Below are 13608 nucleotides of genomic sequence, written 5' to 3' on the forward strand. Positions count from 1 at the left end.
AAAAAAACAAAATAGAAAATCCAGGACCACATGGCTTCCCTGGTGAATTTTGCCAAATATTTGAAGAATTACTACCAATCCTTTTCAAACTCATCCAAAAAACTGGATAGGAGGGAACACTTCCAAACTAATTTTACAAGGCTAGCATTACCCCGATACCAAAGCCAGACACAGACACTACAAGAAAAGAAAATTACAGCCAACATCTTTGATAGACATAGATGCAAAAATCCTCAACAAAGTATTAGCAAACCAATTTTAACAATAAATTTAAATTATCATACCCCATGCTCAAGTCAGATTTATTCCTGGGATGCAAGGATGGTTCAACATACACAAATCAACCAATGTGATACACCACAATAACAGAATGAAGGAAAAATCATATGATCATCTCAATAGAGGCAGAAAAGGATTTGACAAAATTCAACATCCTTTCATGATAAAAACTCTAAACAAATTAGGTGTAGAAGGAATGTACCTCGACACAATAAAGGCATATGAAAAAGAAAAGGCCACAGCAAACATCTTACTCAACAGTGAAGAACTAAAAGCTGTCCCTCTAATCTCAGGAAGAACGCAAGAATGTCCACACTTACCACTTCTATTCAACATAGCACTGGAAGACGGAGGAATTAGGCAAGAAAAAGAAATAAAATGCATCCAAATCAGAAAGGAAAAAGTAAAATTACCTCTGTTTGCAGATGACATGATCATACATGTAGAAAATCCTAAAGATTCAACAACAACAGCAATAAAAACTGTTAGAGGGGCTTCCCTGGTGGTGCAGTGGTTGAGAATCTGCCTGCCAATGCAGGGGACATGGGTTCGAGCCCTGGTCTGGGAAGATCCCACATGCCACGGAGCAAATGGGCCCATGAGCCACAGCTACTGAGCCTGCGCGTCTGGAGCCTGTGCTCCGCAACAAGAGGCCGCGATAGTGAGAGGCCCGCGCAGCGCGATGAAGAGTGGCCCCCGCTTGCCGCAACTAGAGAAAGCCCTCGTACAGAAACGAAGACCCAAAACACCCAAAAATAAATAAATAAACAAACAAACAAACAATTAAATAAATGAAAACCAAAAAACTGTTAGAACTCATAAGTGAGTTTAGTAAAGGTGCAGGATATAAAATCAGCATATAGAAGTCATTATACAAAAGGAATGACCTACCCAAAAAAGGAAATTAAGAAAACAACCCCATTCTTAATCTCATTACAAAGAATAAAATACTTAGGAATAAATTTAGCCAAAGGGGTGAAAGATCTCTACATTGAAAAGTATAAAAAATGGATGAGGAAAATTAAAGATGACACTGATAATATGGAAAGACATCCCATGTTCATGAACTGGAGGATTTACTATCATTAAAATATCCATACTACCCAAAGTGATCCACAGATTCAATGCAATCCCTATTAAAATCCCAATGGGGGACTTCCCTGGTGGTGCAGTGGTTAAGAATCCACCTGCCAATGCAGGGGACACGGGTTTGAGCCCTGGTCTGGGAAGATCCCACATGCCGTGGAGCGACTAATTCCACACGCCACAACTCCTGAAGCCCACGCACCTAGAGATCGTGCTCTGCAATGAGAGAAGCAACTGCAATGAGAAGCCCGTGCACCACAACAGAGTAGCCCCCACTCACCTCAACCAGAGAAAGCCCACGCTCAGCAACAAAGACCCAACGTAGCCAAAAATAAATAAATAAATTAAATAAATTTATTTTTAAAAATGGGCAAAGGACTTGAATAGACATTTCTCCAAAGGAGGCATATGAATGGCCAACAGATGTATGAAAAGGTGCTCAACATCACTAACTGTCAGAGAAATGCAAGTCAAACCACAATGAGATATCACCTCACACCTGTTACAATGGCGATTATCAAAAAGACAAAAGATAACAAGTGTTGATGAGGATGTGGAGAAAAGGGAACCCTCGTGCATTTTTGTTGGGTACGTAAGTTGATACAGCCACTAAGGAAAACAGTATTGAAGTTCCTCAAAACATTAAAAATACAACTACCTTATGACTCAGCAATCCCACTTCTGGGTATACAGCAAAAGGAAATGAAATCGGTATTGTGAAGAGACATATGCACTTCCATGTTTACTTTTCACAGTAGCCAAGATATTGGATCAACTGAAGTGTCTGTAGATTCATGAATGGATAAACAGAGTGTGGTATATAAACAGGCATATCTCCTTTTATTGTGCTTTGCAGATACTACGTTGTCTACAGATTGAAGGTTTATGGCAATCCTGCATTGAGTAAGTCCATTGCTGCCATTTTCCCAATTAGCATTACTTTCAAATTAAGGTATGTACATTGGTTTTTTAGACATAATGCTATCGCACATTAACACACTATAATATAGTATACACATAAGTTTTATATGCACGGGTAAACCAAAAAATTCATGTGGCTTGTTTTTTTGCAATATTTGCTTTATTTTGGTGGTCTGGAACCAAACCTGCAATATCTCCAAGGTATGCCTGTATACGATGGAATATCATTCAGCCTTCAAAATGAAGGAAATGCTGCTATTTGTGACAACATGGATGAACCTGAAAGAGATTATGCTACGTGAAATAAGCCAGATACAGAAAGACAGCTACAAACACTTCAGGATGCTACTTTTATGTGGAATCTGAAATAGTCATAGATGTGGGGTGCAGAACAGTGGTTGACAGTAGATGAGGGGATGGGAAAATTGGCAGGTATTGATCACGAGGTACAAAGTTTCAGTTATGCAAGGTGAATAATTTCTGGAAATCTAGAACTGTGCATATAGTTAACAATGCTGTATTGTGTACTTGGAATTTGCTAAGAGGGTAGATCTGAAGTGTTCTCACCATAAAGAAAGAAAAAAGAAAATGGTAATTATATGAGGTGATGGATATGTGAATTGGCTTGATCGTGGCAATGATTTTGAAAATGTATATGTATATCAAAACATCAAGTTGTATATCTTAAAGATATATTTTTATTTCTCTATTATACCTCATTAAAGATGGGAAGAAGAAAGAAATGAGGTAATGATACACGCTACAATATAGGTGAACCTTGAAAATTATGCTATGTGAAAGAAGCCAGACATAAATGGTCACATACTGTATAATTTACACTTATATGAAATATCCAAATCGATATATCTATAGAGACAGAAAGCAGACTGGTGACTGCCCAGGGGTTAGGTAGAAGAAAGCATGGGTAGGTCTTCCCTTTAAAGCGATAAAAATATTTTTGAACCACATAGAAGTAAGGGTTGCACAACATGGTGAATGTACTAAATGCTATTGAATCGTGCGAGTTAAAACGCTTAATTTTATCTCAGTAAAAAGTAAAACTTCTCCCCAAGTTACATTTAGTTAATTTACTGTGTCCTGACAAGTTTTAATATGAATCATATCGTTAAGAAGAAACAGCCTCAATTCACACCAAATAAACATTCAGTTTAGCGAGGTATCTGTTTTCTAATGGTTTTTTTAATGTCCTAACTTCAGCATACTACCCCATCCCTATTGTTGTGGTAGAGCAAATGGCATGAACCAGAGGTGGAAACCTAAATCAGACCTTAGAACTCTAACTGAATTTTTGAGACAATGCAACGGCGGGGTTTATGTGTTTTTGCTTCAACATGTTTGTACCTACAATTTCTTATCTTGTTCTACCTGACTTGTTAAAATCTTTAATTCATTTATCTTAAAATATGTAAATGGTTTATAAAAAGCAAGTAAATATCTATGTATTGCTAGAAAAGAGATAATTTAATGATGAGCTTTCTTTATTCGTCATATTTTATACTGTTAGAAGAATGAGGCTATCAACTGAATTCTGTCCCCCCAAAATTCATATATTCAAGCTCTAACAAAGTGATGGTATTTGGAGATGAGGCCTTTGGCAGGTAATTAGATTCAATGATGTCAAGAGGATTAGGCTCTATTAGTGCCCCTATAAGAGGAAACCAGAGAGTTTTTTCTGTCTCTCTCCACCATGTGAGGACACAGTGAAAAGACAGTTGTGTGCAAGCCAGGAAGAGAGCCCTCACCAGGCACTGAATTGGCCAGCACCGTGATCTTAGACTTCCAAGCCTCTAGAGCTGTGAGTTGTTAAAGTCACCAAGCCTATAGTATTATGTTATGGCAGCTTGAGCTATAAGAGTACTAAATGGAAGAGACATGGAGGAACCCTAAACACATATTGCTAAATGAAAGAGGCCAAACTGAAATGGATACATACTGTATGATTTCAGCTATATGACATCCTGGAAAAGGTAGGGCACTGAAACTATTCTGTATGATACTGTAATGGTCAATGCTTGTCATACATTCGTCAAAACCCATAGGATATACAACAGAGTAAACTGTAATGTAAACTATGGATATTAGTTAATAGTAATGTATGAACTTTGGCTCATCAATTGTAAAAAATGCCCCGCACTAGTGCAAGACGTTAATAATAGGGGAAACCTTGGTCTGGGGAATAGATGTGAGGGGGTGTATGGGAACTCTATACTCTGCTCAAATTCTCTTTAAACTTAAAACTACTCTAAATAGAGTCTACCAATTTATTTAAACAAAATAAATCTAAGTTCCTCATCATATTGTGAGATTACCATCTTACAGTTTTTCTATTTGACCAACTTCTTTAATGTTCATTTCTATCTTCTTTTATCCTTGTAAAAAATATATCAAATGTTTTGTACTATTTCACCTCCCAGCCTATTATCTTTTTAGTTATATGTCTTTCATAAACTTTCATTGGAAACTACATGAGATATCCTTGACTTATTACACTCTATGCCCATTACTATTTTCACCACCTCCCTAGTAATGCTTGAACCTTGGCTATGACCCATTGTCACCTCTGGACAAATAGTTTCTGCTCTATTTTCTGTCTTCTGTCCTTCTGGGCCACTTCTATCTACCATCACTACACAAAGAACTGACTTTACAGATTCTATATGCCAGTGTGTAAGACTTGCAGTGTTTTAAGAAGTATCCCAACTTCATGATGATGATTTGGGGTCATTACCAAAGCACTCGGGATCATACATATTATTTTAAGGTAGTTTTATAGGACAATGCACATTGGTATTTTCCTCCTATTAACAGAGTAGGAAACTGTGGGTTGATCTGCAGTTATTTTGATTAAGAAAGCAGGATATGAACTCTGCTTCTTTGCTGGGGTACTTGGCACTGCTCCTTCTCTTGCTGGGACATATTTTGCGCCTTTACAGCCTGGCATCTAGGCGTCCTGATCAGACTAATGTTTGGCTTTATTGGATACGGTGACCAGTCTGATTGATATTCTGGTACATACAGGGTACTTGGTCATGGTTGCTCACCTCTGAACCTCAGCTTCATCACCTGCAAAGTGCAACTAATAGCACATCCGCTTTGTGGGGTGTTTGTGGATTTGGCAAGCGTCATAGTGCCTGGCACGTGCTAGAGACTCAGGTGATGCAGTAATTACCCAAATTTGCATTTTCAGTGGATCCTTCCCACCTGGAGAAGGTGACACACAGCAGCCTTGGGGGAGGAAGAGCAGGACAAACAGCAAGGGCAGCATGGGCCAAGGCAAGGAGGTGAGAACTGACATGCAGGGGGGCCTCATGCTGGTATCACCAGAGGGCCCAGAGTGAGCCAGGATGTGGGGAGAGACTGGCCGGTCAGTAAGACCAGGCCAAGAAGGGCCGTGTGAGGGGGCTTAGCTTTTACCTTGTGGTAGAGGCCATCCAAAGGAGAAAGTGGAAGATGGGTAGGTATAGACTTCTCCCTTAGGAATTGTCCTTGGGGTCTGTTTATCTCCTGGCAGGGTCCGTTCAATGAGTTGGCCCCTCCAGCACATTCTAGAGAGGACTGGCCATGTCTGACCCTCTGGAGACACAGCCCTGACCTCCTGGCCACCTCACTGAGGAGAGGGCTCACGGGGGAATCAGCCTCACTCTGCATCTGTCCACCAGTCCTGCACCCTGGACTCCAGGGCCACTCACTTGCAAGAGACACATCCAGCTGCCAGAGGAAGTGACATTTCCTGACTCATCTGGCTAAGAATGAGCAGAGTATTGCTGACCATTCCAGGGGCGTAGCTGCCACAGAAGATCAGGATGGGTACAAGCCATAGAAGATCAGAAGGAACAAAGGTCAGTCCACGTGGGAGCTCACATGGGCGCCTCACAGTCACCAACATGCCCTCGAGTTTCCCTTCCAGCCCAACACACACTCCACCTGCCCACAGTCGCCTGTGCCACCATCACACAGCCCCACAGAGCTCCAAACATCCTCAAACACACAAACTCCCTACCTATAAGCAGATGCCTGTGTGCCCAGAACCCTCCTGCTCCAATATACATGCACTACAAACCCCAATAAAATCACAGCCACAGTCTTGAATACAAAAACACACCCCCAACGGCCCCCGATAATCAAACACCGAAATCCTCATATCCCACAAAAGTCCACCCAACCCCATATAACCCCCCAATGCAAACACACAAACCCTTCAACAATAGCCAAATACATTCAAACCAAACTCACATACTTCTTAATATAAGACACAACCCCCAAAATCCAAATATAACACATACAGTCCCCCCACAGCTGTGAACATCCACGTATGTACAATGCCTCAGAAGCTGAGACAAACACAAAATACCATCAGACAGACACAAGGTTTCCAACCTTCTCCTAAATACTCCCCCCACAACACATGATGAACTCACACCCCCAATACAAACATATACCCATCTCCCTCTTGAGATACCATAAACAGCCTCTGTCACATCCCCTGATTATACACACACAGCTAGCAACCCCAATTTACACTGACAACCCCAATCTCTGCAAATTCCTCCACACCAAAAATACACTCCCTAAACTCTTACCCTATAGGATGAGCGTGTGTATAACCCCTATACTCTGAATACACACAGATCCAACACACAAAGCATTAAAATGCATACCCCTACCTCTTCTCAAGTGCCTGCACACAGAGCCTCAAAACACCCAGAACCAGCCCCACCACCCAGCCGCACCATGCTACACCAACCGTACACTCATAAAGGCACTCACGCCCCTCATCTCTCCCCAGATCACACATACACAGTCTCTACACAGCTTTACTATTACCCCAAACCATCCTATACCCCAAACATACATCCATGAGTTCCCCACACAGCCCTAACCCGTGACAGAGGTAGCTCTACCAGGGGCATCATGGCACCCCGAGCGGGCAAATGCCGCTGAGGTAAGTGCCTCCTCTGTTGCTGCAATTCTTGCTGCTGTTGCAAATCATCCCTTGACCCCACCGAGGCTGACCGGGACACCCTAAACAGGAAGTGGCAGCATATGAGTCAGGGAAGAGGAAAACTCCCTTCCAGGTATTCCCTGTCACCATCCATTGCAGCAAAACATCGGATGACCAGCATGAACAAGAAACAGAGACATGTAACTATACCGTGATGGAAGTGCAAATTTTTCTAGAAAAAATTTCTCCAAGGGAAGGGGGAGAACTGTGTTCCCCCTAATTATAAAGCCATGCTGTTACAATTCAAAGAAACGTCAGATACGGTACAACAGGCATTGGACTGCATCCATGTTGTAGCTAGATATGAAAGAGATAATTTTTCTGAAGCCCCAAATCTCGCTTGCCAGTAAAGGCACATGGGCCCCGCTGCCCCATCGGCCAGGAACCCAACAGAGGACCCTTAAGGGATATAGGGACTTCTGGGACCCTTACTGGTCTCCACCAAGGGGTGGTGCTTCACGCAGCTCCATCCTTCATGAGATGACTAACAGACCTCCCTGTACTGGCAGCTCTGGAGATCGGGGTCCCTAATGACGTAACCCTGGGACAGCCCAAGCACAAGGTAGACATTTTTGCTCAGACTCTTCAGCAGACTGGAGTGATGGGCAGCTGTCACCTCTCCGAATCCTGTACCCTGACCTCTGCCAAGGCCTCTGCCTTAGGGACCAGGCAGATCCCTGGAGCGTGGCCCTCCTCTGGGACAATTGCCCATATACTTCTCTAATTATCCTTGGGACACACATAAACAACTTTTCTTATGGCTCTCATTGACAACTGGAGCTCAAATTACAGTGCTTCCTGGGAAACCCTTCAATTATAAGCAAGGGTCACATGTTAGATTACAACGCATAATAGTCAGGGGAGTAGAAAGCATTCAACTTCCACTGAAGGTCACTACTGAAACAATCTTTATTAAAAATCTTGTAGCGCTGGTAGCCCCTTGGGCCCTACCCTTTCCCGGTACAGCTATGGAAGCCTTGATGTACCGCAACGCCGTGTGGAACAAACCCAAATCCCTGGTCTTCCTGGTGGAAGCTGAATATTGGGAGCCCATAAGACTGCCACCTAAGACAGTAAGTATCCCCCAATAACATGTATGACAGGGGGCTGTGGGATTGCAGCCCAAAATTCAAAATTTATGACAAGAAGAAGTCATTAAACACACCATTTCTCCTTTTCAATTCCCCCATTTGGCTGCTATTAAAGCCTGCTATTAATGAGTGGTGCCTTATAAGCAACTACTGAAATATCAATGCTGATCCCCACTATTAAGGCTCCCATTTCCAACACTGTCCAGTTAATTAAGGATATCCAAAGGGCTCCAGGGAATTACTTTGCTGTGACAATCTAGCTATTATGTTCTATTCAGTACCAGTTATTGAGGAGTCCCTGCTGCAGTCTACTTTTACTGCAGAAGGCACCCAGTGTGTTTTAACCTGTCTGCCTACTGGCTATCTTAACAGCCCAGCTATTGCCTACAGTCTTTGCTGGCAAGACCTGGTGTCCCCTTGCACCGTCTGGCACTATACTGATGTTCTAATCCAGAGCCCCTGAGGAGATTGGTGCATGAGGCCCTAACATGGTTGGTGACCCATCTATAACATACAGGTGGGCTACTGCCCCACAGAAAATTCAAGGGCTGTCCACAACTATTACATTTCTGGGCATTAACTGATCCTCTAAAAGCCAGGAAATTCCTCTTGCAGCTAAACCTCAGCTGTTAACTACTCAGCCCCCCAACACACTATAGCAAGCCCAACTCGTCTTCCTTAGGTCTCTTCACACTTCGGAGGCAACAAATACCACACTTGTCCATCATTGGTAGACCCATTTATGCAGCCACGTACAAACCCTCCATATTTTACTGGCGAAGAGCTAAACAATAAGCTTTATAGCAGGCACAAAGGTCAATTAGTCAAGCCCTCCCACTGGTTCCCCCTGGCTGCTCCTTCTGGGCTGAGAATGGACTATGTGTCCCGGAGCCTTTGCACTAACACAGCTCCTCCTAGCTGCCTGTGGGCTTCTGGACCAGACGGCTGCTCTCTACACCACTACACCCCCTCAGAACCGATTTGGGAACTGGTTCGTTGGTTTTGGTCTTGGTTTTGTGTGCACTGATGCCAGAGTTTGCTTGCGTCTTTTGCGTTTTGGTGTACAAAACGGGAAATACTCCTTCTACCCTGAAGGAGAGCCCTTTGGGGCCTATATTAGATAAATGGGTGAAACATAGCCCTGAGCCTATGACTAAGAAACACATGATATACTATTGTAATAGGGTGCGGACCCAAAATACAGGATCAGAAGGGCGGTAGCTCCTGAATGGCTCACTCAACTTTTATAGGATCTCGCAGTTACAAGTGTTTTGCAAAACAGCAAGCTGCACCGGCAGTTGTTCCAACTGCCCACCCTCCCCCCATGCCACCATCATATTCACCACCTCCTGTTTCCCCTACCCACGGGGATCAAATAGAAGTTTCTGTGTTAACCCCCAGAGCACAGGAGCCGGATTTAGTATCACCATCTAAGACTCCACAGGCCACCCAATTTGGACCGGGAGCCACTTCCACAGCAGGGCAATTTCCCTTGTGCTGACAACCTATAAGAGGCCAGGCGACGCCCTTGGACCTGAGGCGTCCGATTCTAATTTCCCCACAGGAGCCCCAGGGAACTTTGACAGTGGGGGACGAGTTGATTGACTCTCCAATAGATACCACTCCCCAAACCCTCCCAGTTTATCTTAAGAGGCTTGTAAATAGTAAACAAAGGGGAAACAAAGTCATCCTAGGAATAACTTGCCTGTATCTTTGAGATGCAAATGTCCTTTCTGGTCTTCTCAGGAACCCTCATCTCTGCCATCTTTTTAAAATGCATCTTCTTAAAAGAGGGTAAAGTAATTTAGAAATTGACTTATCAAGGATAAATAAAAAACCTAAGTGTCTTTTCTGTAAAAATTCAGCCATCTAGACAAGTGAGTTTGATTTTTTCCATCTGTCAGAAGCCTAATTTGAATCCAACCTCTTTTTGCAAACTGAGGGGTTTCACATGGCTGTACCTGACTCCGTGCTGAAATTTGGAAATGACAACTATGACGTCTCTGTATGTTTGTGTCCTTGTATGTGTCTTTGTCTTTGGATAACATTGCTGAGGTTGATTTGTGGATGAGCTCTATGTAATTGGCTTAAAGAAAAGTGAGCACTTACAAACCAAACTATTCTAAATACAAAAGAAATTGAGCTAAATGAGCTTCAGGTTCACGTGAACTGGGAAATATTTAGTATTAATTAAGACCTGGTATTAATGTTCGTTTGTTGATCTAATTAATATAGACATGCTGTTAGAGTCATCAACATTAAGTATAATACTTTTATTGTGCCTAGGTTTAATATAAGCTGAATAAAATCTTGTTATATCTATTGCAAATTTGTCAGCAGGGAAATAACCTGATGTGAAGAAACTTTTAAGGAAAGAAAATGCAAATGAAATAAGAGCTTTAGGTGAACTTTTTAAAATACTTATCTTTTAGGAAGGTCTATCTAAAATTAGTCTCTCCAGATATTTGACCACTTGAAAGTCAGAATTGTGCTAAAATAAGTGACAGAAGCTTTATGGAAAGTGGACCCTGAAAAAAAAGAGTTCTGTACGTGGTCAGGATTGACTAAGTTTAACTGAGTAAATAAATTTTAAAAGTAAGCTGGTGCAAAACCTGAATTTCGCTTTTCTGTTAAGAAGACAAGGTTTCTTAAGATTTTGGACTGCTTTTGATACCAGATTTTAAGTTTTTCTACCTTTTAAGAGATCTGTTCTGTACTTGCCTTTGAAATCTTTTGTTGGTACTTTGGCTAACTGAATAACTATTGTTTCACAGTGACATGTGATCCTACCTGACTGTTTTTAACCCTTTTCTTATTTTTCGGACAAAACTTCCCAAATCAAATTATAATGAAGTTCCTTTGACCTCTAGCTAACTTTGGGGTGCTTCAAAGGGCCCCTGAAACACCCCAAAGAGATATTAACTAATAAGGTTGACTTGGTATGTTGAATTACACGGGAAGTGTTGTCAAATAAGCAATAAATCTTCTTAGGTTACATTGTATGCCAAATGATACAGGTATTCTACAGATTATATGGAGTTCCTAAAATTTGGTATGTCCTGGTAAAATGTGACCAGTCAGAATTCTCTTTATTATCTGAAAGTGTTGCATGTCACCGCAGTAACCACGTTACTTTGTCAATTGCATCGTAATCAGATTTAAACGTGCCTTCTCTTTGTTTCTTTTCAAGTAGCCAAATGTATGCCTCAGCCCACTCATCTTTGTAAAAATAGACATAGAAGTCTTTCAAATGCTGTTTTAGCAGGAAGTTACTGATGTGTATGTGCCATTTACGGTGATTCTGTATATACTCCCCAGCTTCAAAACCACTTAGAACTGCTGCTGTGGTTTCTGGAAGAGTCAGTTGTCGGTTCCTCAATTACACCTGTGCAGCTCGGGTCTGAGTTTTTAAAGAACAGTTAACTTTTAAAGAAGTTTCTTTATCAAAAGAGCAGTTTGAGTTATAGCCATGGTTTTTGCTGGGTTAACATTGGCTTCAGTTAAATCGTTTCAATTATAAAGTAAGTGTAACTATGGTGAAGAAGCTTGTCTCATTTTTAAATGCTGAATCACATTTTATTTCTTGAATTAATGCGATAGAAACGTCAAAATTCCGGACCACTGGAATATGCCAACTTTTTTGTTTTGGGGTTGTGTGTATAGTTTTTGTTGTGCTGACTTGTTTGCTTGTTTTTTAAAGAAACTGAAACTGCTATGTCTGCTAGTGGAAGAAAATGCTTTGTTTTGCTCTGAAGATTCTGAAATTATTCAGACATATCGTGGTTCATAGATTACAAAGAATAATGCTAGTTAAATGCCAATGAACTATTTTTACTCTTTTTATACGAAATGTACAAATTTCGGCGGGGGCGGGTGATGGTGGCTGCGGTGCCTCTTACTACCTTATGTAAAACACTTGAACATTTTCATCAATATTGCCATCATCTGTTTAATACTCCCAGTATATTTCCTCAACGTGTTTATCTAAAGTTGTATGGAATGACATAATAAGCAATAAAATCTGGATTACACCCAAAAAAAAAAAAAAAAAGTGCCTTCTTAAGTCTTTCGTCATTGTACACAGTTACGGTTTCACTCTGATGCCTCTGCAAAAATGCTTCCTCTTCAAGAAGATTTATACAAGGGACCTTTGGATAAATACAAGTTTCTGGTTTTCAGACCATAAAGGCGAACTGGGTAAGATCTTGAAGAATTCTAATGGGAAACCTGATGGCTTCATAAAGCTGTTAACAAAAACGATTAGGTGCACATGACTGGGTAAACTGGTGACTATGGTTATAATTTTTATGGTTTCTATCTGAAAAATGACTGTTTTGAATCTGTGTTTTCCAGGTGTAAGCAAAACCCTCCCCTTAAACTAATTATGACTTACAGTAATTTGTTAAATTATACCCTTGTACGCAGAATTGAAATATTTATCTTTTTCTCTCAACTTGGTTGATCCTGCCAGTAGCGTATGCTTGTCTCAAAGATTAAGCCGTGCATGTCTAAGTACGCACTGCTGGTACACTGAAACAGCGGACGGCTCACTAAATCAGTTATTGTACCTCTGGTCGCTCGCCATTGCAATTGGATTACAAGTAGTTATACTGATCATTGTTCTTTGTTTCCAGATTGTTTGCTCTTTGTGTCTCCCTGCTGCACTGTGTCTTTGTTAACGTTACTAGCTGCATTACTTATATCCTGTCTACTTTATAAGATGGGTGTCTCTTACAGTACCCAGTATGTAACCAGGCCTCCAACAATACTTCTATGGCTAAACATCTTGAGGAAATAGATCACATTTATAACGTAAAATAATTGTAATAGTGTGATTCTAGGTATGGGAGGAAGCAACAAGGGAAAATGTCTCCTGGGTCATAATTAGATAGAGGATCCAGAGGATCTTTACTTATCAATAGGGCCTAGTCCAAAAACTAGCACCTGGAGTGGCATATCAAGAATTCTCCCCTGACCTGGGATGAACCTCCCAGCACCGTGGGACAAAATTTGATCCTGAAATGTCTCCCAAATATTGGTCAAAATCCTGACCAAGAGGAGAGGATCTGAGAAATGGAATATTGCCTGACACATCAGTCATTAGCGATTGCAGCCCTCCAACGTGAGCCGGTGAGCCCTGACGAAACTCAGGATATGAGAATATAGGATACAGGCCCCGGGTAGCTGAGGTACATATCAAATGAATGA

General features: G+C 41.5%; 1 protein-coding gene and 1 long non-coding RNA gene across 13 annotated transcripts in view; one reads left to right on the plus strand and one right to left on the minus strand.

Annotated features, from left to right (window-relative positions):
• Positions 1-13608, plus strand: part of LOC309628525 (uncharacterized protein) — a 65622-nt gene that overhangs the window by 25548 nt on the left and 26466 nt on the right. The window lies entirely within an intron of this gene.
• Positions 1-13608, minus strand: part of LOC309628308 — a 38969-nt gene that overhangs the window by 15108 nt on the left and 10253 nt on the right. For 4 of the 12 annotated variants that reach the window (XR_014244390.1, XR_014244391.1, XR_014244392.1 and 1 more), the window contains exon 3: positions 10106-10180. The exons of 7 other annotated variants lie outside the window; for them this stretch is intronic. This is a non-coding gene — a long non-coding RNA (uncharacterized lncRNA). Of the gene's footprint in view, positions 1-10105; positions 10184-13608 lie in introns of all 12 variants that reach the window. One more of the 12 variants, XR_014244394.1, reaches the window with a different exon arrangement.

The sequence above is a fragment of the Balaenoptera borealis genome (genome assembly GCF_965194805.1).
Source record: "Balaenoptera borealis genome assembly, chromosome: 4".
NCBI lineage: Eukaryota > Metazoa > Chordata > Mammalia > Artiodactyla > Balaenopteridae > Balaenoptera > Balaenoptera borealis.